Source organism: Lissotriton helveticus, chromosome 9 (genome assembly GCF_964261635.1).
Source record: "Lissotriton helveticus chromosome 9, aLisHel1.1, whole genome shotgun sequence".
Taxonomy (NCBI): domain Eukaryota; kingdom Metazoa; phylum Chordata; class Amphibia; order Caudata; family Salamandridae; genus Lissotriton; species Lissotriton helveticus.
In genome coordinates this window covers 463,461,324-463,487,196 of record NC_136070.1, presented here as the reverse complement: position 1 = coordinate 463,487,196, position 25,873 = coordinate 463,461,324, and the positions used below count along the sequence as shown (strand labels likewise).

Genomic DNA, 25,873 nt, shown 5'->3' with positions numbered 1-25,873 from the left:
AGAGTCCCCTTGACTATCAGCTTACAACTAATTATCTTTGGCCTTGATGACAACATTGTGGGCCCTGCAAAATCTTTGCTCTTTTACGCAATACTTCTGGCAAGGAGGCAAATATGCAAGTATTGGGTAGAATCAACAGCACCGACTCATTCAGAATGGCTGACCTCGCAGTATGAAGTGTCTAAGGTTCATTTGGCCAGATCCTGCAATAAGAATAACTTGGCATTTTGGGATTTATTGTAGGCATGGAGGTAGGAGTCCGGGTTTTTTTTTTTTCCCCCCGGGTCCTATGATTATGACTTTAATGCTCCTCGGACTTCCAAAAAGTGTCTTCCAGGCATTTTGTCCGGCAGGTTACGTGAAAACCTAGATGGAGTATACATCTCTTTCCCACGAACCTCCTTTGAGTAATTAAATGTCTCTTGTTGATGGTAGTAAATAACGAGAACACCAGGACACGAAACGAAAGATGGAGGTTATTCTTTCTTTTTTACCGTCATGTGGGGTCAAGGCAAATGAGGACAAAAAAAAAAAAATCACTTTACTTGGAAAGCTGGATCATTCCTCAACCTGAACACCTCAGGCTGCAACATTAAACAAGCATTGGTAAAGCCAAACAGTTCGCATCTTTGGATCCTTTATGCTTTAATAATGGCTTTAGCCATGCGCACACCATCCTGATACTGGGGCAAATGACTAAAGAATTTTTCAATAAAAGCTTTTGAGGTGGCTGGCCATGTCAATTTGTAGGCGCATGCACCACGCATGCTTGTGCTTACAAAATGATGTACCCACTTTTTACCTTTTTAGTACTGAATCAAGATGGGTCAGTAACTAAAAAAAAAAAAAAATTTAAATTAGAAAACACAAAAAAGTATTTTTAAAGCGAAAGTGGGCATGGGAGAGACTCGGATGATGGAGGGGGTGCAAGAAGAACGACAGAAGTAACAAGGGAGGCAGTTGGGGAGATGGTTATTAAAGAAGGTGGGAGGAAGCAACCCATGATGGAAGCAAAGCAATGGGGTCAGAAGCAACAATGGGTATGAGGGGTGGAAGGAACGCAGGCCATAGTTGGGGAAAAAGCAACACCGGGCACTGGTGGGAAGCTGCAATATAGGAGTGCGGGTGGGAGGATCATATGGGCAAAAGACAGCAACACGGAGCTGGCGGGGACAAAGCACACAAAGAGAAGGCAGCATGGGTGAGTGGTGAGAAGCAGACGGGCAAGAGAGAGGAAGCAGAGAGGTGGGAAATAGTCATACGAGGGAGACTGTGAGAAGATGCTTGCACTTTCATTGAGTGCATTAACAACAAGCATTGGAAATGCAATAGGTCTCGCAGCATTAGAGTTAGTGCTTTTAGAATTGTTTATGGGGTTTTTTTGTAAATCTTTAGCATTTTTGTTTCCTGTAGGCAATGCTAAAGAATTACAAAGAAAAAAAGCCATAAACAAATGTAAAAGCTCTAACTCAAATGCTCCGAGACCTATTGCACTGTTCCACTAAAGACCACCACTTCAGTAAACACCGCTGATCAGTTCAGGGATTGAAAGTGTTAAGTAATGGCTGGACAGATATTGGGAACTATTGAGAGCGTTAAGCTGTGCTTACAGTAGGCAATAACCTCAAGTTGAAAGTAATGTGAGAAAATATATGGGCTAATAATGTAAACATTAAATACGAAACTCTGCAAATGCTGAGAGGGTTACTTCTGATAGTCATCCTCATGTTTGGCTCTGTATCAATTACAAAAGAAAGTGGGGTGCATTTTGAATGTCTCTAATTTGACATTTCATAAGGGGGAGGGTGATGACAGGTTCCAAAGACAGTGGAAGTGCATTGCCTACTTTGATGTAGCTCAAAGGTGGCAAGCCAGGCATAGTGGAGGAAGAGAGTGACAGGGCTCCCTTCAGAAATTCAATGAAGACTTAGTAATCAAGGGTTTGTCGATTTTGTATGTGGAGGTGCTTCCTGTTGAGGGTAGTGAGAATAGGGAGCCACATACATTTGTCATTGTACTGAACACCTTCACTAACCATAAAATCCCTTATTCTTTTTAATATGTACTCAACTTTGTGACTTTATTCAAAATGCTCCTTTATAAATCTTTCAGTTACCAGTCTTTTGGTGAGGACAAACATGATTAATCCACACGAACGTTTCACACTGTTAATGTTTATAACTCTCTCCACTAAAAGACTGGTAAATATAAATGAAAGATTTAGGATTCAAAATTTGCAAAATCAACATGATCAATAAAGTCTGCTTGTTCAGTATATGTGAAAAAGCATAAAGAATTTATAAGACTGCCTGAAGTACTGGCCTTTCGTAGATGGTAGTGGTAAGACATGGGATCCTTGTTGTGCAGGGCGATTAGGACCCCTTAGGTGACATGCAGCCTCCTGTATTCCTCGACTACAGTTTCAGGTGGGTTAATAGCAATAAAGTACAGAAACTTCACTTCTCTTTGTGCCTTTTGTTTAGGGTGCTCCAGACAACAGACGAATCTGCTGTGAGGGGGGGTCAATACAATATTGCCAAATAAGCAAGTAGTGCCATTTAAATACAGTCAAAGTGAAACGAAAACATAATTACCAATTTGTTCTATAACAGTAACACCTAACATTTAAGGCACAGAGAATGTGGCAGCAAGTCGTTTAAAACAATCAAGTTTAAATGTTCATGCCTTCCAACGTTTGATAAGACTATAAGAGTCATTTGGAGGAAAACAATCAGGCTTTACTATCCTCATTACCTTGCAACAGAAGAAAGGGAAGACATTTTGAGTAGTGAATAGTTGAACTAACATCCTTTTTGCCTCAAAAAGTAAGGTGTGTTGGCAGGCATCCATATAATCAAACTAGGAAGGATGAATCTATGACGTTTGCCGCTCCGTGATCGAACGTGTGGCCTACAAATATTTTGCTTCCCAACTTAGTGTTGACTCATCCCACTTCCTGTCGTCAAGACACCACGCCTTACCACTAATGAGATTTAATTTAGCAACAAATGTGTTCTTGGGGTTGTAGACACGAGTGCGTGCCTCTGCTAAACCAATAGGATACGAAACCTGTGAACAATAATTTGTTATAGTAATTGCCAGGAATGGAAACACAGTGTCCTATAATTACGACACTATGGGGCGAGGAGTAACCACTCTAGAAAATAATCCCCCAGTCTATACCGATGCATATTTTTTTCCGCAGATGAGGTTGAGACACTGCCTAGAACACATTTGGAACATGGCGTACTAACTAACTTCAAATCCCAGCTTCGGCTCAATATCCTGCGATTCTGGGGACATATCACTAAAGCACTTGTTACGAGGTTCTCACTACCACCGAGATGCAGTAATCAATCGAGCCACTGTAATGATGGCAGCAGCCTACCTGTACCGAAAGAGACCGTAACGTGGCTCTGCCTTAAAGAGCTGTAATGCGCCAGGGTCAGGCTCGCACCACGAAAACGATAGAAAATAACTATTCTCCGATTAGAAGCCTCACTGCCTTACGTTGTGACGCTTTTTGAAGATATTCCTATTAATAATGAATCAAAGGAGGCATTTATTAGAATATACAAAAAGAGAAGAAAAACAAGCTCTCGGCATTGCGTGGCGGGAGGGGGCGGGGGGAACGTCGAGGGCAGGCAGGATGACTCAGGGGAGGGGGCGGAGCGGGGCAGAGCGGCATGTGGGTGTGAAGAAGCCGGGCCTTTGAAGTGAAGCTAAGCTTCACTTCAAAGGTGTCGGAGGAATGCGGGCGGATGTGCACGCGCTTTTAAGCTCAATGCACATGCGCATTGAGCTTAAAAGTCACGGGCACTGCAAGGAATCGCCACGATTCCTTGCAAGTTAGATAAAGAGTCGATGAGCCCCTATAGTCTCGCTTGCTCGATGCGCATGCGCATCGACAGGCGAGACCTAAAAAGGGAAAAAGTAGTGTCTGAAAAAGCGAGCAGTGGAAGGACATAGTACTGCATCAATGCTCCAGATGATGGACAAACACAAGAACAAGGAAAACCGATGCATGCTAACAAATGAGAGTGACAATTAGATCAACAAATGGTAAGCAATTGCTTGGCTCCAAGCCCACTGTAAGATAACAAAATGTTTCACAATAGACAGAGCATACGCTGTCTAAGGCGACACCCAAGACGAGATGCCTCCATAGTGACACAACAGGCTTCTGGACAATAAAAAAAAAACAACTCATGAGAGAAACGTTATGACACTCAAATCATTGGATTCAAAATGACGGGACTGCATACCAGTGGGAGCCAAAAGCATCCAACAAAATGACTAACTGAAGATGCAACTAATGCAAAAAGTGAGCAACAATCCAATCTGTTCACGGCACCTTTTCTGCTGTTAGCTCTTCTGGTGTGTTACTAAAAGCTTCAGCACCTGACCACTGTAACTTCAACAGAACCAACAACAGTGAGAAACAGTCCTACACGAATTCCAAAATAGACTCAGATGTGCATGCCAAGGAATGAAGATCCGTACTTGTACAGCACAGCCTGAACAAACCCATACTCTTTGAAGCTGTGTAGTCATTAATTCTGCAGCTGAGTCATGAGTGGATACGGCTGAAACCTGGACCCGCCATTAAGAGTACCATTTCTGCCATGTAATCCTGAACTCTGAGTCACTGCCTGAATGATTTGTGTTATTCCTCTACGAAGAATGGTAAGAGATTAATCTGATGGCACATGCAGTATGTATGGAAAACAGATCCATTTTATGAGCGGAACCATGACCCAATTAGAAATCTTTACTCTGTTAATAAGATCACCATAAAAGAGTACAAACAACATCTTAATTATAAAAACGATTACTGAAAGTTAAACATAAAATGGTAATAGTCAATAAAACAGTAAAGCACATCCTCTCAGACACTACGTCTATTAGTCAAGTCTCGATCTCCTTGACGCCATAACAGCTCGCAAAAATGACAAAACAGTAAACGTAACACATTCATTTGGAAGCATTTGAAGACGCAAACAAGGCTGGCCTAACTTGGTTAAAATTCAGGGACTTCAACAAAGGAGTTAAAAACCGCTTTCTCTGCCTGCTAAAATTAGAGCAAAACTTCACCAAATACAGTGTCCTGAGGAGACTTATTGCAGAGCAACCTTTCCTCAAACCGTCCCCACCCACATGGAGATGCCAAAAGATGATGAAGTTGGTTAAACCTAAACCTGGCCAATAAAAACCTATCTTGATGTAAGTGGCTAGATATGGCTCCAACCCCTGCACGGTTTTCAACAGCATATGACCACGCAATGATGGTTTCTGCAGCTCCAGATGCTCTCTCTCCAAACAGGAACAGTCCAAGAACAGTCTTTTAACACACCCCAATTCATGCATGCACAGGGAAGTGGGGTTCTCAGATATCAGACCAACCTAGGGAAGCAAAAGCTGCCTTAATATAGGTTATCCACAGTATTTTGTGGCCCCCGATCGAGGGCCAAACAGTCCACGTGGATCAACCGATTTAGCTTGAAGTCCTCCCTGCTCCAAATCTTAATCCAACACAATAAGGGGCATCAGGTCGTCACTTGTGCAAGGCCAAGCTCCACCTGCACCAAAAATGCTCGGGTAGAATGTGAAACTTGTACTATCTGGCGTAGAAATGTATTCTATGCCGATTGAATCCTATTCAATTTTGCATAACCCAGACCTCCCTACCATATCGGAGTTGAGATATGCATTTAGCCTGGTAATTTTTTTAAAAGGTCCCTTCGAACCTGCAAGCCTAACCTATAAGCAAAGCTGGAAGCCGACCCCATAGTTTTAACAAGCTCAGATCTTTTGGCCTCAATCAATGGCTTCCAAAAATGTTTGCCATCAATTAAGACGCCCAGGTAAGGGAACGCCATTACTTTACCCAGACTGGAATTAGCCACCTTAAAGGTCTTGCTGCTTGTTGATTTTGGGTCCACTACCATCACACTGACCGACAGATCAAGGTTCCCCATAAATGTCATATACCTGGCCAAGAGAAGATCCAACCCATGAGTGTTGCAGGCCATAAGGACCGCGTCATTCGCATATAATAAAACAAGAAAGGATCTATCTCCAACCTCGGGGAAATCTGTCGAGACTGAACTAAGTCAAAATAAGACTTCTCAGCTGAGTGCAATGTCAAAGAGATATTCAAGTCACAACCATTTGTTTGCCCATGGAGATAAGGGTGGCTAGAAACCCTTGTTATAGAACAGTGTGATTATCTGAGCCAAGACCTTGGTCTAAACATGTGCTGACTGATTATGCTTGTTTGAGATGGCAAACCTCAGGAGCTGGAGAGGACACTAATGGGTAAGAACATGTAGATATGACTATCAAACCCAGAGATGATATACATTTTTTTGCACTATCAAATGAATACGCGTAGCAAAGTTGACACCTTAAAGTGCTATGGCTCAATGCCTGGTTTACTTTTTTTGAGGTTGAGGGCTTGCTTGTGGCCCCCAGAACACTGGGTACTATAAATGTAAAAGTGGGCCCCATAAGCTCTTTCTTCTGGCGAGGCTGGGTATACTTTCTGATTAGGTTTCTGAATCCCTTCCCAAAGTTTTGCCTCCATTACAGAACTTAGAGACTAAGGGACACAGATTATGCCTGCATTCAAGCCAGAGCTACATGCTCTGTCTATTCAGTAACCCAGCTGGATCACCTCTAGATCTGAACAAGATTTTTGACAAACCTCTAAAAAAAACTGTTATATAATTTCTAACAGGACAGAGAAGGTGGAGATGTTTTAGCTTCTCTGGTTCAAGGATCCTGTGATGCGCGTGCTCGGGCTCACCACATACGCGCTAACCTTAGTGATAGTTTTGCTTTGCATATGTGGGTGGTCCAGTCTGCTGTTCTCGGTTAGCAGGCACGCCCAATGTTCTGTGGAAAGTTGTGGATCCTGACTACTCCTTCTGGTAACCGACGAGTCTTCATGCTAGACTTCAAAATCTTGAACCTGGGACTTTCACCTGCTTTAGGATGTCAGCAATGCAACCTTTCCATAGCCATACATTTTCTAGACTGATGTCTAGCAGGCCAAAAGTGTCCTGTCCCGAGGACAGAAAACAGACAAGATAGGGAAAAAGCAATAAAGTCTGATTAGAATATGTGTTTCTCACTGGGTGAGGAGGTAAAAGCAAGAAGAATCAGACAGTGGGTAAAAGGAAGTATGAATGAGGATATGAAAGAATGGCTGGATGAGTGACAGTCTTGATGAAGAGTGCATGAATGAACGGATGAGTGCAAGGATAAATCAATGCGTGAACGCTTGGCCTCTATATGCTGTTGATCACAAGCATGGACTATGCACCCCCTGCGTCTGGTTGCAACAGCAAATCAGATGGCCAGAAGGTGACATTAGAGGATAACTGTGGATATGTAAAAATCAAAGGCAGCCCATCCTCACAACTGAAGGCATTAATGGAGCAGAGCTGTGACTAGTCTGTGATCCCCAACCAACACCTAATGATTGCAGATGCCTCTAATCTTTGAAGGGCAGCAATATGAGAGCCAGAGAACTAGAGGGGAACTTAACACCAAGCCCTAAAAGATTTTTTAAAGTGGAAGTCTTTAATTGACTGGTAAATGTGTGTGTGGTTGAGTAACTGCATGAATGCTAGAATTACTCAATGGTTGAATAAATCTAAAGATTATTGTATGCTTGTATGGATGAGTTAGTGGATGAATGCATGAATACCCTGGAGATTATATATATGAATGAATGGGTGAGTATATGCATGGCTGAACAGGTGAATAAATGGAGGAGTGTGTTGAATAAAGGATGGGTTTGCAGCATGGTGAAAGGGTCAGTAAGGGAATGAATATACCAAAAGGAACTTTATTAAGGCTGCAGCCTATTCCTGGTTTGGAGACAGTTCGAACATGATGGTAACATATTGCATTTAGTTTACTAGTGTGCCAAAATTCTCCTCAAAATTATTTTTGAAACATATAATTTACAATACAATACTAGAGAAAAATAATCAAAGTGGCAACTGTATACTTAATCCACCTTATCTTGAAAACACCACACTTGCATCCAGTGATCTACAAGGAAGGCAATCACCCAGGGCGTATGGGTGACTGCTGTTGAAACAAATAGGTGCTCATGAGTACAGCATAGGAGCCGCAGCAGGGGACAGAGGAAGAAGGTGTCAGAGGGGAAAGCACTAAGGGGACAGGGTATGTTATGGGTGGTCTCTCATACCAAAGGTAGCCCAGTTCTGTGGCCAAAGGCAACATCCACCAGAACAGTGAATACTCTCAAATAAGTAACCAACAACTGGGTGGAGGGCGTCACAGAAGCCCATGGAGGAGAGGGCAGGTGAAAAACAGGAGAAGGGGATCTATGTGACTAGAGGCAAACAGTACCTAGACATTGAAGAAGATCGCCACACTCCAAAAAGTGGCATCCTAATGATTAAAGGAACAAACAAGACCTGCACCCTGAAAAAAACACATAGGGACACTAGAGCCATTGGCAAATTGCTTGTGGCATCACTTGAAGACCATAAATGTCACATCCTGAAAATACTCTCCCCAGGAGGTAGCACCCAAGGATTGATGGTATTTGCCCAGAATGGACTACATGTTATGAAGAACAAGGGAACCCAAATAAGGTTGGTCAGAGACCTTCGGTTATCAATTATTTCTAAAGACAGTGATCCCTACACAAGGATTAATGAAAGCAAACAAATATAGACCCATTCAGTAGTATATTTTACCGCTGTCCAGCCGGATAGGTGTTTTTAATATATAGTTGCTTAAATATACACAAAATTCAGCAACAAATAAACAAAATGAGACACACGCCTGTATCCAACTTAGTGGGAAGAACGTACAACATAAAACAAGAAGGCTCAGGCAGAGTAAATTGTTTGTATGAGACACATTTTGGTAGGACAAACAAATTATAGTGGAGACACCATTACACATAATAAGTATTAAATAAAGAGGTGTATATGGCGTACAACAAGTCAACTGCATTTCGATCCTTACAAAAGAAATAGGATCATCATCATCAGGACATTAATGGTACGCCTGTATACATTTTGCCTGTAATAAATAAAACCGTAGGTGGGAATAAAGGATGAAAAAAGAAAAAGACATATGAAAGCTAGCTCGAGCAGAAAACAATTTGAAAACAACTTGGGTGCTGGTGAGGGCAGTGAATGTCAGACAATGGACAGCTGTAAAATATAGTACAGAATTGACTCCAGGCATACCAGAAAGTAATGTACTTCAATGGACTGACATAAGGCCAAATATTACTGGAAAAGCAATCTGTCAGAGTTTAGAGCTTCCACACATTAGTGCACAAAGGATTATAGCCCCGCCTATAGGGTGGAAGTCACTGATAGACTGAATTCCCTGCCACACTATTGTGGATAAACCTCAGCTTTACTTTAAACATGCTCTTTCCAATATAGGCAGAACAAGTTGCCCTTCCCTATGCTAGACACCCACGCATGGACCTTTGTTGCCTAAGCAGTCAATCTGTCAGGGTAAGAAAAGGGAAATGGGATACAGTTGGGAGTAGCTCCTTCTCACAGGACATTTGCTAAGAAGAGGAACTTGTTTAGAATCAAACCATGCTGTAGGCTTCTCTGAATTTGAAATATATCAGATGTTGTACTCATCTTGGAATCTCACAAGTTCTACTAAGTAAAGCATCAAAAAATAGCTGCACAAGGACAAGTAACACTAAAACAAGGAGAAGGTGACAGTGGTTAGCATATTGCACTCTGAGTATATTCTGAGTTCAGAGCAACATAGTCATATTATGTAACCTCGTTTAATGTAAAAGTGCAAAACAGGAGCACATCTTGCTGCCTTGCTTGTGTACAATCAACTCCAGGAAGCTAGTGAAGGGTTTAGGCACTATTTACAAAACAAGAGCCAATTGCACAACGAGAATCCTAAATGTCCTTCGGACAAAGGGTCAAACACATGCAGAGGGCTCCGATCAGATGGATTTTTATTTTTGACACAACGTGAATGCCAACAAGTGTTTTACCTCACTTTTGACTGTCTTTTTATATTCTGACTGTAAAAGGCTCAAGTGGGAGCAAGCTATCATATGCAGTAAATTAATAAAAAGTATCCTGTGTACGGAGAATCACCACGTGCCTATATTTTTAAAGACAGATACGATAGGTACTCAATTTCAGAGAAAGATGGATGGTCTTCACAGGATCATCATCTAAAGATTATTAAAAAAAGTATGCGAGTCTGCTCCCATTTTAAGGTGTGTAAACCAATATAAATGCCTAAAGGGGCATAATGGTGACCGGTTGTTATTGCAGTTGTGAACTAGCTCCCACTTCGAGCCATGTCATATACAATCCATTAGACTTGAAAAAGACCGTCTAAAGTGAGGCCGAAACAATATGGCTTCAAGTTGTAATTAAGAATAAAAATCTGTACGGTAAGATCGCTCTATATGTGTCTGAATCATCCTTTTCTAAAGAACATTTATGATGTAGATATGGAATTAATGTTTGTTTAGTCGAAAGAATAACCAGTTTTTAAAATGAAACAGCTTGTGAAATGAAGTAAATTTCAACAAAACAATTATGCATGTCACTTGTGACATACCAAGTATGATACATGCATATCAGTGTCTGTCTTTCCGACAGAGAACTCACAATAAGACGAATGACCGAAAGTTATAAAAACTAGATTTTTTCTAAAACACATAAATAAATGGGCCATTCAATCACTAAATTCACCTTATATGATAGAATCCCACCTCAAGATGTGGCCAAGTTCGTAAAAATCTAAGTTCAAGCACTCAATACACTTGCCTTTAGTGTCTGGCTATTGCTTCCATATTCTCAGTGAGATAATATTACTACAGATTTTTTTTTATTTTTGAGGGGAAGCTACTACTTGTGATGTTAGCCACTTTTGCTACGAACCTTTTAAGGTAATCTTATTGCTCGATAGTCGCAGACACCACATAGAGATAAGCATGCAATCCAAGATGATCCCCAACTAAACATGAATCAGAGTCCAATACCCAGCTACCCTGCCTTTCACGCCCCACTTTCGCTTTTACACTTCAATTAACTCGTTTTATTATTGCTTTCTCTTTTCTGTGGTGGCCACAACCAGCCACAATAGGCAGAGTTCTTAGCAAATAGAAGAAGAAATCTATGTAGGCCACATACCAATACGCGTAATGGTGGGAGCATTAGTGCTGGTGGTTGGAGCCTCCAGAGGCTTGGTGGGGTGGCAATCCATAAGGACTATGGTGCAGAAATCAACCACAAGAAAGAGCCCAAATGGGACTAAAAATCAATATTCTGGGATGAAATCAGTAGGACCCCATTTTCCCATTAGAACTGTAAGCCTGAGCAAGTTGCTACTTCCCTGGTATTGCTTTGCCCTGCACATGAGTTTAGTGTCCTGTACTGTGGGGTCCAGATGAATTGTTAAACCCATAGGTTCAGCACCAGATGCTGTGCAGACCTAATGCTTGTAGGCTAACCAGGCAGGCAGCCAGTTTAAGTCTTACCATTCCCACCTTACCTTGGATTGCCAATAGGTTACCCCAATACCTTGCCTAAATAATATACAACATAATTTTCTCCAAACAAAGTTGGTTGTCATTTGCTTTGTGCTCTTTATTCCCGTGCATGCGTGTATTCAGTATATGTAGATCTGGCTACAGGTTATCAGTGCTAAAGCATATGCCTGGGCAGAAAGGAAAAAAGTGTGTGTTCCTTCCTTGCAAATTTCAAGAGCTTATGTTATAAAGTAATGGCCATATGCCAGTGTAGAGGAAAAACTCCATATAGCATAATTGACTTAAAAGCAACATATAGCAGATGAACATTGGTTTTTTTTTTTATCAAGAGGGCTTACCTTATTGCCCCCCTCTCTTTATGTAGATATTGAAAGGTCAAACACACCGCTAAAGCTGTCTAACCAGACCTAAAAAGGATGTGCAGCTGGAGGGTCAGGCCTAAATTCTCCCAACAATATTCAGGGTCTGAGACTGGCTGAAATAGGATTTTGCAGAATCGCGGTACTGTAGAAGTCTCCACACTCGTTTCAGAAACAGTAAGTTAAATGGTAGTAGCTTCTGCTGTTACCTCACTGCTGTAATCATTCTGCGACTAATACAGAACTGATTCCCAGAGTTGACAAGTTGATACAAGACTCAGCAACATTCGATCCCAGGACGTACTTGGTGTCTCCCATTGTAAAAAAAAATTAAAACATTATTTGATAAAAGCAACCTTATTTGATGGCTACTAGTAAAATAAAATCCCTGCCACGGGTGAACACTAGCATATTTACCGACCTAGCTACTCTGTGAGGTTGAGCCTTAGTTTTACTTCAACTGAATCAGTGTCGTAAAATATGCGTTTGCCATGGTAACAGAAGCGCCCTGGACTGGAAAAATTGCGTCCCCAGATTCAGTCACCTGGAAGCTCGCTTTGCTGCGCCCTGTTTTACTGTAAGTTTGAAGCCAGGCAGACATGCCCAAATGACACACAACTGGGATATAAAGCGCTACAGTAACGACTTTGAAAACAAAAGTGGAAAGTGTGCTCCAAACCACACCCTATGCCAATTTCCAAACTTCTTAACTACAATAAACAAAGAGTATTCAGTCTTGAGGATTCCAAACGTGTGCACACAAATGATTTGCATCTTAACTGCAACATCATGCAAAAAATACGAGTCATGATGGGTGCATAAAAATGTTAAAAGACCACCAAAATAGTAAGTTTAAAATAATGAATACATTAACTTGTAGACAGAACAGCATTATTTTGCAGAACTGCTGTACAGAAATGTCAACGTCAGTGAAGCGGTTACAAAATAAAAACATTTAAGTCAGTAAATAATCATGTGTCTGGATACACGCGCAGCCTTGGATGCGTTCACCGTGTGGGAGAAGAGTTAACAGGAAGCTGCAGCCCCCTCCCTTTCTCCACAAAGGATGTAACAATACTATGGAAGCACAAACCGGTGCCTTTGCCGGCAGATTAAACCCAGGTCCGCGAGGAACATATCTGTGGGGTGAGCTCATGCGGCAACGTACCGGACTGTATGGGAAGCGTTACACAAAGGGGCGCCTGCTGCACACGCCATCCTCAGCAGCAGCTAAACAACCCTTAGCAGCAGCAGACACGGCCCCTCGTGGCACCCACTACAGACAGAGCAAGGCAGTATGTGTGAGTGAGAAACAGACAAGAGGGCGGGGAGCCAGGCTCCCCATGTTCACACCACAAGGGCAGCCCCCAAGGCAGGGCGGATCCACTGCAAACGTGGACCGCTAGCTGTAAAACATCCTTTTATATTTTGCCCCCACCCTCTTGCTCGGACATTTTCTTAAGCGTGACATGCAATTCTTTGGGGTGGGGTGCAGTTTTGGGTAGAGAAGGGGCAGCTATATGAAATGGAAGTGTTAGTACAGGCGTCAGGAGGGTACACGGCTATCCGGGGTGAATACCTCAGGGGTGCAGCTCTCATGCTGGCTGCCATCTCATGGGGGGGGGTGCAAATCTTGAGATGAGGGGTAGGTAGGTCTCGGAAGCGGTTGCACATCTTAGAAGAGGAGTTCTATCTTGTAAGGAGGTGGATATCTCGGGGTTCGGTGGGTAACATACCTTGAATGAAATCTATCAAGTGGATACATCTCTCAGGGTGGGGCTCTCAGAATGGTTCTACTGGTCTGGGGTGGATAGGCATCACCACGGGGGTGTGTACGTTTCATGGGCGAGTGGGGGGCCCAATCTCGGGGAGAAGGGTCGGGTGGTGTGTTGCCGGTCTCAGGGTAGCCCTATAGGACCCGGGTTTGCTGCAGACATCCCAGCAGGGTGGTGTAGGTCTCAGGGTGGGGGTGGATGTGCCATGCTTCTGTAGATCTCTCAGGAGGATGCCAGCAGTGGGGGTGTGGGCACCAGGCCTCGTATCACTTACACGTAAGGCAGCTCCGGCCGCAATGTGGGGTCTCCGGGTCCGGGGCCTGCTGCCGAGTGGAGGGTGGGCGCTGCGGCTCCTGCACTCATTCAGCCCATGGAGGCCTGACGCGGGCGGCCTCGTTGTGACAGCCTGGCGCGGCTCAGTGGGATCCGCCTCGGACCATGCCGCGCGGGAGCTGCGGGCTGTGCTGCGGCCTAAGCCGGGCTGCTCCGCTGCTTTCCCCCCGGGCTCCGCTGATCCACGGCGGCCTGCGCTCGGCTCTGTTCCCCGGTCCGGGTACCGCTTCACCCCTTCCCTCCAGACTGGCTGCCAGCCGGGCACCCCCTCGCGGTCCGCGCGGTCCTACCGCCCGCCGCTTCCAGGCAGGCAGGCAGGCAGGCCCACGCCAGCTACAAACTACACACAAACACTAGAACAAGACAGAGCTTCGGCGAAATATGCCAAGCAGGTCTTGACTACAGGAACCCTCTGCTTACTCACTGCGTATGTGCACTATCGCACTGTCTGCAGGCACATTCACTGCAGAACACTTCACTGCAGAGCAACGCATAGTAGACGCCCACTACACTCCTTCACTGCAGCGAAGCTCCCTGCAGATCCCCTGACTAAAAAGACACTTACAGCAGACACCTACAACAACCCGTAGCAGAGAACCTCCCAGCAGAACCCCTTCGTAAACAGATAGTCATAACAAATATCCACTACAATATTTTACTGCCGAGAACTTCATTGCACAACCTAACAACTCATATCAGACACCACCTACACCCATTCACTATATAGAACCTCCCAGACACACTTAGTAATGGGATAGCCAGACATCCCCTCCATCTTTTACCTGCAGAGACAGTCCTTGCAGAACCCTGTACTCAGGAGCCACTCACAGACTTCCTGCAGAACCGAACCAGTCCTTAAAGAGATAGCCTTAGCATTTACCACTACAAGACTATAAATGCATTAACCCCCTCTACAGATATGTTCACTGGACGACTCTTTGCTAGGGACCCCACACCAAGGGTGTAACACACGCCCATTCGGCGCTGGGAAAGCAACCCCTCAGGGGCCCCCACATCTGCCAAGGTGCCCCATTCTGTCCCAAGACAAATGAATATCTGAAAAATATTGGAGAATGAAGGGTCCCTATCCACATTCTACAGGGGGGTGGGGCAGTCATTTTATGTTAATCCACAGCCAGGGCTTTAAGTGGGGGGGTCTGTGGGGGGCTGAGTCCCCCAAGTTTTTTTTTTAGAGCCTCGAAGGGGGGCTCTAGGGTGCTCTGTTTTCGGGCCTCAAAGGTCAAAGGTAGGGTGAGCAGACGTCCCGGTTTTTGTTTGGTGTTACTAGTGTGGGTAACATGTCTTGATAGTGAAATACTGCCAATTTCGTTTTTCACTATTGGAAGGCTATCTTGCCCATAGGATAACATGGGGAATGCTGTGTGACATGTTTAACTGCATATCTTCCCATAACAGCAAGATAGACATATGGAATCTGGTATCCCTGAACTCAGGCGTGCAACACCCATTGGACTCAAAGGGCTTCAGCCCCCCCCCCCCCATCGTGTGTGGCAGCCCGGCATGAGACGCTTCCCGAGCACACACACAGTCGCACCCGAGCACTTCACAGGTCTTTAAAAGACCATTTGCATATTAATGAAGAATTGTTGTTGTCTCACCCCCTCTAAGAGCCCCTGCAGCTCCACTATGACTATTGCTTAAAGATTCAGCCCCCCCCAATTTTTTTCTTAGCCCCCCCCCGGCTCTAGTAGCGCCTCTGCCTAAACTCAGAATTTAATAACACATTGTTTAGTGAAGATGGTTTTTAAATTCTAAGTTTGGAAATAGCAAATGTCTTTTTAAAGTGTTTGGTATTTTATGGCTTATACTTAATAAATATACTTTTTTGCCTATTTTATTATCCTTTGCTGGATGCGGCTTCATGATTTTCTTAAGCACACAATGCTTGTTATCCTGATTTAGACCACGCCCCTACTCGGATAGGCCACACCCCTTTAAGAAATTTGTCACGCCCCTTTTAGAGCACCCCTAGTTTTTTTTCCCACTTAAAGCCCTGTCCACAGCCCCACACGAGCTGTTTACAGCAGAATTCCTCTCTATAGAACCCTTCACTGCAGAACCCCCTCCCTGCAAACCCACTCACTAGAGCCCTTTAGCGCAGAAACCCATCCCTACAGACCCACTCATAGGAGACAACAACCACAGACCTAAACTGCAGAACCAGAGCTCTCGATTTTCTCAATCTCACACTTAGTTGCTCCCAAGTCCAGAACTTTTCTTTGCATTTTGGGACTTGTTGTCGTGGTTTTATTATGAATTAAACAAGACTACAAATCCCGGCATGCAACGAAAAAAACACGACTGGTTGATCTACTCGTGCACAGAGCTGGGTAACTTGATAACTCTGCCGAATCCGTCACTACAAACACCCACTCCATCGCGTTAATACAAAGATGATGCTTGCACAACCCTTCTTTGCAAAAGCCCTCTCTATAAAGGCCGATAGAAACTCTTAACACATTGACCCCTCACTGCAGAATAACTTCACGCACACATCAACTACAGTCTCTTAATGCAGACTCTCTGTGCAGAACCCTTCACTGCAGATCCATTACTGGCCCCTACTGCAGACTCTCATTGCAGAACTCTTCACTGCAGAAGTCCAGTGATTAATTTGTGCCGGTGGTCGCTGGTGGGGGGGACTGACACTCATTTCTGGGGAACCAGGCTTCATTTTCATCATGAGAGTTTGAAACAGACCAAATGAGAGAAAGGTAGAACAGTGAACGGAGTAGGGAGAGAAATATCAGAAACCAACGGCACAAGGCCAATACAGAGATGAAAAAGTATCTGCAAGAGTGAGAGAAAGAGACAGGAAGTTCAGGGGATGGAAGAAAGAGGCATGAGGAGGAACAGTGTTTAAGCTGTCTTCATATTTCTTAATCGAAGAATTTGGACGTGCCAGAGTAGTGCTCCCAAGAAAAACTTGGATCCCAGCACAATGTTTTTTTATGACTTAAGCAGTAAGAATTGTTCATAAAAGACCCACAACATGCGTCAGACTGGCCTTTATGGCAATCTGGCAGTACCCCAAGGTCAGTGTGTGGGCTGTGATTTTTGGCTTGTTTTGTGGTCTGGTTGGTCGGTTTTTACTTTTGATTTCTCTGTTATTACCACAAAGAAAGAGTGCCTGCTTCGAATAAAAATGCATACAGCTTCACATTCCTTGAAAAACACCTACACAGTTGTTCTTTAGAAGTTCACAACTGCCTTGATTTGCAAATATGGGCATTTTTAGCAATCTGACTTACTAAACAAGAGCCACTTTTATTTTGGTGCCCAGACCTATTTTGTGTCCCAGTTCAGCTCCGCCTACAACAGCTACTCAGGGTAGCACTGCAAAGAGACAGGCTAGATCCCCTTATTGCAAAACCCTTCCCTACAAATACCTCCTCTGAGCCCTTCACTGCAAACGCCTTCCCTACAGACATCCTCGCTGCAGAAGCTTTTACTGCAGATAACATTACCACAAAGAGCTTTGATACATTTCCCCTCTTGCAGAGGCACCCAACATATAGCTACTGACACTCACTGTAGAGAGAGCCACCCAGGTTGCAGATCCCTTACACTGCAACTCCCCCCCCCACACACACTTAGGAGACCCTCACTGCACCGATCATACCTTGGATATCCACGCTGCATGGCTTCAGCACTCCATGAAAGCATTATATTTATACATACTACATTGATAAGCATTTCTTTTGAGTTTCGACGGTAACCCCCATACCGAAGCAAGTCTCTTTGGAGATCTGATAAACGCAAGGCAAATAAACGTGTGGCCAAAACATAGCTCTGGCTTAGTTAGTTAGAGGAATTAACCTTATCAGTAAGCTGGAATCTTTCACCCATTTATTTCCACGTTCAAGTTTCTGTGTACAACACTTGGTCGAGGGCCAGGAGAACTTTAGAAATTACATAAGACTACAGATTGGAGAGGGGCCCGAGGGGAAATATTTTATAGACCTATCGGCATCTTGTCCCCCAACTATACATACTAAACACAAGGAAGATGCCACAGGTCTTTACACAATCCAGACACACTAAGGAATCTATAAAGTATTCCGCAGGAGGAGCTGGAGTGACAGGATAGATAAAGAGATACAATAGGTGGAAAAAGTACCCATCAGCCCACTCAATAGTGGAAGCTCGTCATTTGGGATTTCAAGCTTGAAAAGTTGGTGTCCAACAGGCACTTCCTCAAGTAGACATCGAGGCTAGCCTAGGACCCAATGGTTGAACCCTCAACCAGAACAAATGACAGCGTATGAGGCCGATAGGGCTTAGTTGCAGTGCTTAAAGAAATTATATAAGAATATGTGAGAAAAAAGGAAAATGATCCATGTGATTTAAAAATGCCTATCTTGACGTCAACAAGGAAACTTTATTGAGTGTGCCCATCAAGATGGTATGGTTAAAAACAGAGTGATAGTAGCAAGAAAGATGGTTTGCTAATTACCATAGATGTTCTCTGGTCAACATGTTTCAGCCTTAAGAGGCTTTCGTCAGGACCTATGAATCACTACTGCAACACTTACTTCATATATTGTGAAAAAGAAATACAAATATTTCCATGGGTGGTGTATCCCCTCCTGTCAAAGGAAAAAAGAAGAAAAAGAAGGAGGAAAGAAAACAGAAACATACAACAACGAATTATGTTCATTCTAGTAACAGTTGTGTGTATGTACATTTGTACAATATGCTCTGTTTAACAACTTACCCAACTTTATGGGATCAGGAACCTCACCTCACCTGGCGACAGCTCAGGCTAAAGGAGGCCACGCACTAGAAGAGATTCATTCAAAGTGGTGTTTTAGTTTATTTAAGTTCATCTTTCAAATAGTTATCTTCCAGATTAGATACAGGTGGGTGACTTAGGCAGCCATTGGTGAGAGATGTGTAATAATTCAAAAAAGATGCTACACCTAAAGATCACTCCGTCCGCTATGATGACATTCAAAGAAACCTTAACAAAGGTATATATATATCTCGTGGGTTTGTTTACCTCATGGGTATGTTTACATTTAACTCCCAGACACAAAACCAAAAAATGAAAAAATGAAAACCAAAAAAGGCACACATTGTTCTAGATGCATTTGCACAAAAAGTCAGTTACAGCATACTAATTTTGTGTGCCTTTAAATTCATTGAAATGGTATTCTTTATTTAGCCCATTTAAGCCCAAGGAAAAAGCGTGATAGAGCGCTGTCATCCATGAGGATGCTGCGTGCCTCCTTAACGAATCCCCCAAGGAAAGGTAAACAAAAAGACTAAGTCCAACCCGTCACTTACTGGACACCTACCTCTCCGTCGTTACCTCTGGCTTACGCTGAGCCGAGGGGGAGGTAGTGTTCCAGTGCGGGTTGCAAGTTTAAAAAGGAACACGGTGGACCAGAGAGAGACACATCTTATCTGCATTCTGATAGGTTGAACCGAGCGCGCTAATATCGGCCAATCATGTGCTTATAAACGGCAAACCGCGCATGCAAATATCAAGTTGTGCTCCATTTCCTGTTGAAAAAGAACAGCATACAACAAGTGGACCGCTAAGGGACCCGGGCAAAAAACGGACCTGATTGGTCCATAGCGATAACAGGAAATACTCGGAAACGCATGCAAATGTCAAGTTGTGCTCCGTTTATTGTTGAAAAAGAACAGCATACAACCAGCGGACCGCTAAGGGACCCGGGCAAAGAACGGACCTGATTGGTCCAAGGCGATAACAGGAAATACTCTGGAAGCGCCATTAGAAATACGATAGCAATCGTGTATTCTGCGCAACTGAACTTTCCTAAATGCTTTTAAAGACCACATTATTCGTCTTGGTATATAGTGTAAAGTTCGATGTAGCAATACAGATGATGTTAGTTAATGTTGTGTCCTGTGTAGATATTCACAGTATCCTTGTCCAATTTATAAGGACGTTGTATGTGCATGGTATAGTGCGCAGTATGTGTTCAGTGGATGACAACTCACTGGACGTTAATAACTGCCTTGAGATACGCTATAAATGGGACAGTCCAATGGTCCTGTCAGATGATGTTAGTTAATATTGTATCTTGTACAGATACTCACAGTATCATAGTCCAATGCATAAGGACGTTAAATGCGCAAAGTGTAGTACGCAGTGTGTACTCAATTGATGACAGCCAAATAGGCGTTAATGACTGCCTTTAGATACGCTATAAGTGGGACAGTACAATGGTCCTACCGGTGACATCGATATCTACCAAACAGTCGGCTAATCTGACTTTGAGACCTTTTACATTCCTAAGGTGACAAACATCTTTCAGTGGCAAAGTCTAGAGCGATGTTCCCTCGCCCTTGAAGACAAGATGTGCACTAGAATGGTATTATGTGGGCCGCAAGCTGATCCCAATGATTCGTTATTAGACACAGGAATGAACGCTGCACTGTGTCTGGGTAACACCAATATATGGACAGACCTTGAAATTCGAGCATTTTTCAGACACACAGCCGATGATTTCACAGCTGTAACCAAGGAATGTCATCGTTCAGTCCCTCTGAATCGCACTTCAATTTGTGGACCCATCTTTGCTCTTTCCGTAATAGGAACTGGGAAACATCTGTGACATGCTGGGGTATGTAAGGCTGTTCTAGCACCACCCATTGTAGTTCATCTGGTTGGTGTCTTGCAGTGAGGAAGTGTGAGGTGAGACGGGTCGCTTGTTTGTTGCGCCTGATCGTACTCTTATGTTCTTGTATACGTAGCTTGATCTTCCTCGTCGTCATGCCTACGTATCTCAGACTACACGGGCAGGTGATTAAGTAGATCACTCTCTCACTGTTACAGTTGGTATGGCGTTTCAATACCCACGGTTTATTAGTGCCAATGTCAACATGGAGAGTCTTTCTCGTCTGTGGGCAGACTGAGCAGTTTCCACAGGGATGGTGTCCCTGAACTGGAGGGAGATCCCACAGAGTGGCAGTTGGTATTTCGGGAGTCACTCGTGGTCTCGTGTGTACCAGTTCGTCTTTGAGATTGCTGCCTCTCTTGAACGCAAACAGGGGCAGCGGGATGTTTTCTCCGGTGCTATTCAAAATACGCCATCTTTGTCGTATTATTTTCTGGATCCTGGATGACGAGGAGTTGAAGGTAGTCACACATGCCAGTCTTGCCAGGGGTGGTTTATTGACTGGGGGTGCTAGAAGGGCCTCTCGATGATTGTTTTCTGCCCGCTTCTTGGACTTTCTAATCAGAGTACCTGGGTATCTCCGTGTGAGCAATTTCATCGATAGGTCTTTCGCTTCAGACTGAAAGTCCATTTTGTCTGTGCAGTTCCTGCGGACCCTCAGGAACTGCCCAAATGGGAGGTTCTCACGAAGAGACCGAGGATGATGGCTGTCAAATCTCAACAGCGAATTTCGTGCCATAGGTTTCCGGTACAATGTACTGGCTAGATGCCCATCTTTAGGGAAAATCTGAAGGTCCAGGAACGGGAGTGTCGTTTTACTGTAATCCAGGGTGAACCTAAGATACGGATTCTGGCCATTCAACCAGTCTTTAAAAGAAAGTAGAGATTGTTCATCTCCACGCCATATTAGCAAAATATCATCAATGTACCTTTTCCACACCATCAATTGCTGATGGTGTGGATTGGTGGTAGTAAGGACACATTGAGTTTCAAACTGGTGAACATATAAATTCGCCAAACTGGGCGCAAATTTACTACCCATTGAAGTACCTGATATCTGTAGGTACAGATCATCTTCAAAGGCAAAAAAATGTTCAGTCATTGCTAACTTTGCCAATTCCATTATGAAATGAATCGGTGTTATGGTATCTGGGGCTGAATCCTCCAAAAGTTCTCGTACTGTTTCAAGGGTATCCAATTGGGGTATACAAGTATACAGAGATTCGACATCCAGGGATGCCAGGATGTCTGTGTCTGTATCAAACTGTACCTCAGGTAGTAGGCGAAGTACATCTTTTGTATCCTGCAAGTACGATGGCATTTTTTTCACCAGTGGACTGAGGAACACGTCCACAAAGGAGGACAAGGGTTCAAGAAGAGACCCTATGCCCGAGATAATCGGACGCCCTAGTGGTGGTCTCGTTGGTTTATGTATTTTGGGCAAGGTGTAAAAAGACGGAATAATGGGAAATTTAGTGACTAGGAAAACAGCCTCTTGCGCTGTGATCCAGCCCTCACTGTTTGCTTCCTCCACTAGACATTTGATCTCATTTGTCAATCTCGAAGTTGGATTTTCATCCAGAGGAGCATAGAAGAGGGTGTTGCCTAGTTGTCTGAGGCACTCAGTCCTATACGAAGTTGTATCTTGGACCACTATGGCACCCCCCTTGTCGGCTGGCTTTATCACAATTTTGGTATCCTTTGACAAAGTTACGAGAGCATTCCTCTCTGACTTGGACAGATTCTGATAATTGTCTTCTTTTGAAAAATCAAGTGATTTCAAATCATGTAGTACCGCTGCTTCAAAAGCACCTACTCTGGATGGTACTTGGTGGAGTAGGGGCATGAAGGTGGACTTCACCCTCAAGCCTGTGTTCTTGTCAACGGTTGAGGCTTCCGAGTCTTTGTCTCTGAAGAGGTGATGAAGCCTTACGGTTCTGAAAAATCTCTCAATCTCACCTCAAATCTGAAAGGAGTCTCCATTGTTAGTGGGTACAAACCCAAGGCCTCTATTGAGCAACTTACATTCATTAACGGTCAATATCCGAGCGCTCAGGTTCACCACAAGATCTTCTTCTGTCTCTGTACCTGTTGCGTCTGACCTCATTTGTTGCGAGGTGTTGGGTTCTCTGGTTCGTCTGCCCACTGGACCTGATTCTGGCCTCTCCGCCTGCCCCGGTTCCAGCCTCGGCCCTGTCCTAAAAAAGCCTGGCTATCAAAGTATTGAGGCTGCATTGGATAGTGTGACATTGGAGGGGGGAATTGGGGGTAACCCCACGGGGCTGGTGGCCACCATGGTCCTGGTTGATACATATTCCCTCGCCCATTGTATCTGCGATTAGCTCGAACCTGTCGGCCCTTTCCTCTCCATTGACTGGTGTTACCCTTTTCAGTATCAGATGATTCAGAATCTGAAGAAGTGGCATAGGAGGAACCGGTTGTTTGTTTCTGTTTGTTTGAATCATTGGGGTTGTAGTTCTCACTTGTATATGGGTATATCTTCTCATGTGAGAACTTTTCTAGATCTTTCTTGAACTTCTCTATCTTTGCAAAGAATATTGGGTCTCTGTATTCTTTGTTGGCCTTGTTTGAGTCTTCCTGTTGTTTCTCAAACTTCTTAGTAGTGAGAGTGGTCTTTATCTGCCCTTCTAGGACTTGTATTTCAACTAGGATGGCATCCGCTGTTCTTTTGGCCGTTGTAATGATAAGAATGAGCCAGTCCCTAGTACAACGCCACGCTATTAGTGACCAATCTTTAATAAAAGCTTTATCCGTCAGGAAAAGCCTTGGTGCGTTAGTTACTATCAGTCCTGTGGGTGCGCATTTCCCATGTAAATATTCTGCCATGATCTGTCCATGCACTGATGTACGGGAAAGACTTTTCTTAAGATTGAGTACTGTTTCCCAATCTCCTACTATCGTTGGAGTCGTGGTTGGTAGTTGGTCTAGCATGCTAGGGTTCTCACTTAGAATGGATGATAAAATCTCATCCTCATAGCCTAGGCCACCAAAGTCTGCCATAGTATCACTGGAAAAAGATAAACTACAAGGCAAGATCAATGTACTCTATTGCCTTAATGAACAAAGAAGAATAAAGAAAGAAAAAACTGGGGCCCGCAGCCGTGGCTGCACAAAATTACATAAGACTACAGATTGGAGAGGGGCCCGAGGGGAAATATTTTATAGACCTATCAGCATCTTGTCCCCCAACTATACATACTAAACACAAGGAAGATGCCACAGGTCTTTACACAATCCAGACACACTAAGGAATCTATAAAGTATTCCGCAGGAGGCGCTGGAGTGACAGGATAGATAAAGAGATACAATAGGTGGAAAAAGTACCCATCAGCCCACTCAATAGTGGAAGCTCGTCATTTGGGATTTCAAGCTTGAAAAGTTGGTGTCCAACAGGCACTTCCTCAAGTAGACATCGAGGCTAGCCTAGGACCCAATGGTTGAACCCTCAACCAGAACAAATGACAGCGTATGAGGCCGATAGGGCTTAGTTGCAGTGCTTAAAGAAATTATATAAGAATATGTGAGAAAAAAGGAAAATGATCCATGTGATTTAAAAATGCCTATCTTGACGTCAACAAGGAAACTTTATTGAGTGTGCCCATCAAGATGGTATGGTTATAAACAGAGTGATAGTAGCAAGAAAGATGGTTTGCTAATTACCATAGATGTTCTCTGGTCAACATGTTTCAGCCTTAAGAGGCTTTCGTCAGGACCTATGAATCACTACTGCAACACTTACTTCATATATTGTGAAAAAGAAATACAAATATTTCCATGGGTGGTGTATCCCCTCCTGTCAAAGGAAAAAAGAAGAAAAAGAAGGAGGAAAGAAAACAGAAACATACAACAACGAATTATGTTCATTCTAGTAACAGTTGTGTGTATGTACATTTGTACAATATGCTCTGTTTAACAACTTACCCAACTTTATGGGATCAGGAACCTCACCTCACCTGGCGACAGCTCAGGCTAAAGGAGGCCACGCACTAGAAGAGATTCATTCAAAGTGGTGTTTTAGTTTATTTAAGTTCATCTTTCAAATAGTTATCTTCCAGATTAGATACAGGTGGGTGACTTAGGCAGCCATTGGTGAGAGATGTGTAATAATTCAAAAAAGATGCTACACCTAAAGATCACTCCGTCCGCTATGATGACATTCAAAGAAACCTTAACAAAGGTATATATATATCTCGTGGGTTTGTTTACCTCATGGGTATGTTTACATTTAACTCCCAGACACAAAACCAAACAATGAAAAAATGAAAACCAAAAAAGGCACACATTGTTCTAGATGCATTTGCACAAAAAGTCAGGTCTCAATATATGTGCTTCAGTGGATTTTGAGAAATTAACGTTAAAAAAAAGATATATATCTGTAACAGCGGACCGGGCAGCGCTCCGGTTCGCGGACTTTTCGCGGTACGGAGCTTTGTGAAGCGAAGCTGATTGGTTCTCCGGCGTCTGTGAACATTCCAAACAGTCCGTAGCGGCCGCCATCTTGTCTCTCGGTAGGATCGAGAGACAAGAGGAGGCCAAAGCGAAGGGGCAAATGACCATAAGGGGGCATAGTAGATCCTCGCTGACCCCCTAGGTTTGATGTGGAGGTTTTAAAAGGGCCCCGCGGGGCAAAAAAAAAAAATAATAATAATAATCGAACGGCTGAATGGATTTGCACGAAACTTGGCAAAATATTAGGGACTGGTAGCCCGATGTGCCTTTGCTAGGTCTCAATATATGTGCTCCAGTGGATTTTGAGAAATTAACGTTCAAAAAAAGATATATATCTGTAACAGCGCTCCGCTTCGCGTACTTTTCGCGTTACGGAGCTTTGCGAAGCTGATTGGTTTCAGGCGTCTGTAAACATTCCAAACAGTCCGTAGCGGCCGCCATCTTGTCTCTCGGTAGGATCGAGAGACAAGAGGAGGCCAAAGCGAAGGGGCAAATGACCATAAGGGGGCATAGTAGATCCTTCCTGACCTCTTAGGTTTGATGTACCATTTTGCCAAGTTTGGTGTAATTCCGTTCAGCCATTCAGGCTGTAGACGTATGTAAATGTCCTATGGAAAATTGTATGGGGAAAACACATTTGAAAGTGTTGAAATTTAGAACCAATTAAAATGTTACTTTGGTTTTGTATTTGTGTGTGATGAAAGTTAATTGGTT

The 25,873-nt window shown here is 43.6% G+C and overlaps 1 protein-coding gene across 2 annotated transcripts in view; it reads right to left on the bottom strand.

The window, feature by feature from the left end:
- AKT1 (AKT serine/threonine kinase 1) overlaps nt 1-14,297 on the bottom strand; it is a 405,158-nt gene extending 390,861 nt beyond the window's left edge. The window contains exon 1 of one of the 2 annotated variants that reach the window (XM_078660283.1): nt 13,957-14,297. The gene's annotated coding sequence lies outside the window, so the exon portion shown is untranslated. Of the gene's footprint in view, nt 1-13,075; nt 13,095-13,956 lie in introns of those variants that run through there. The other variant, XM_078660284.1, reaches the window with a different exon arrangement.
- Nucleotides 14,298-25,873: the final 11,576 nt, after the last annotated feature.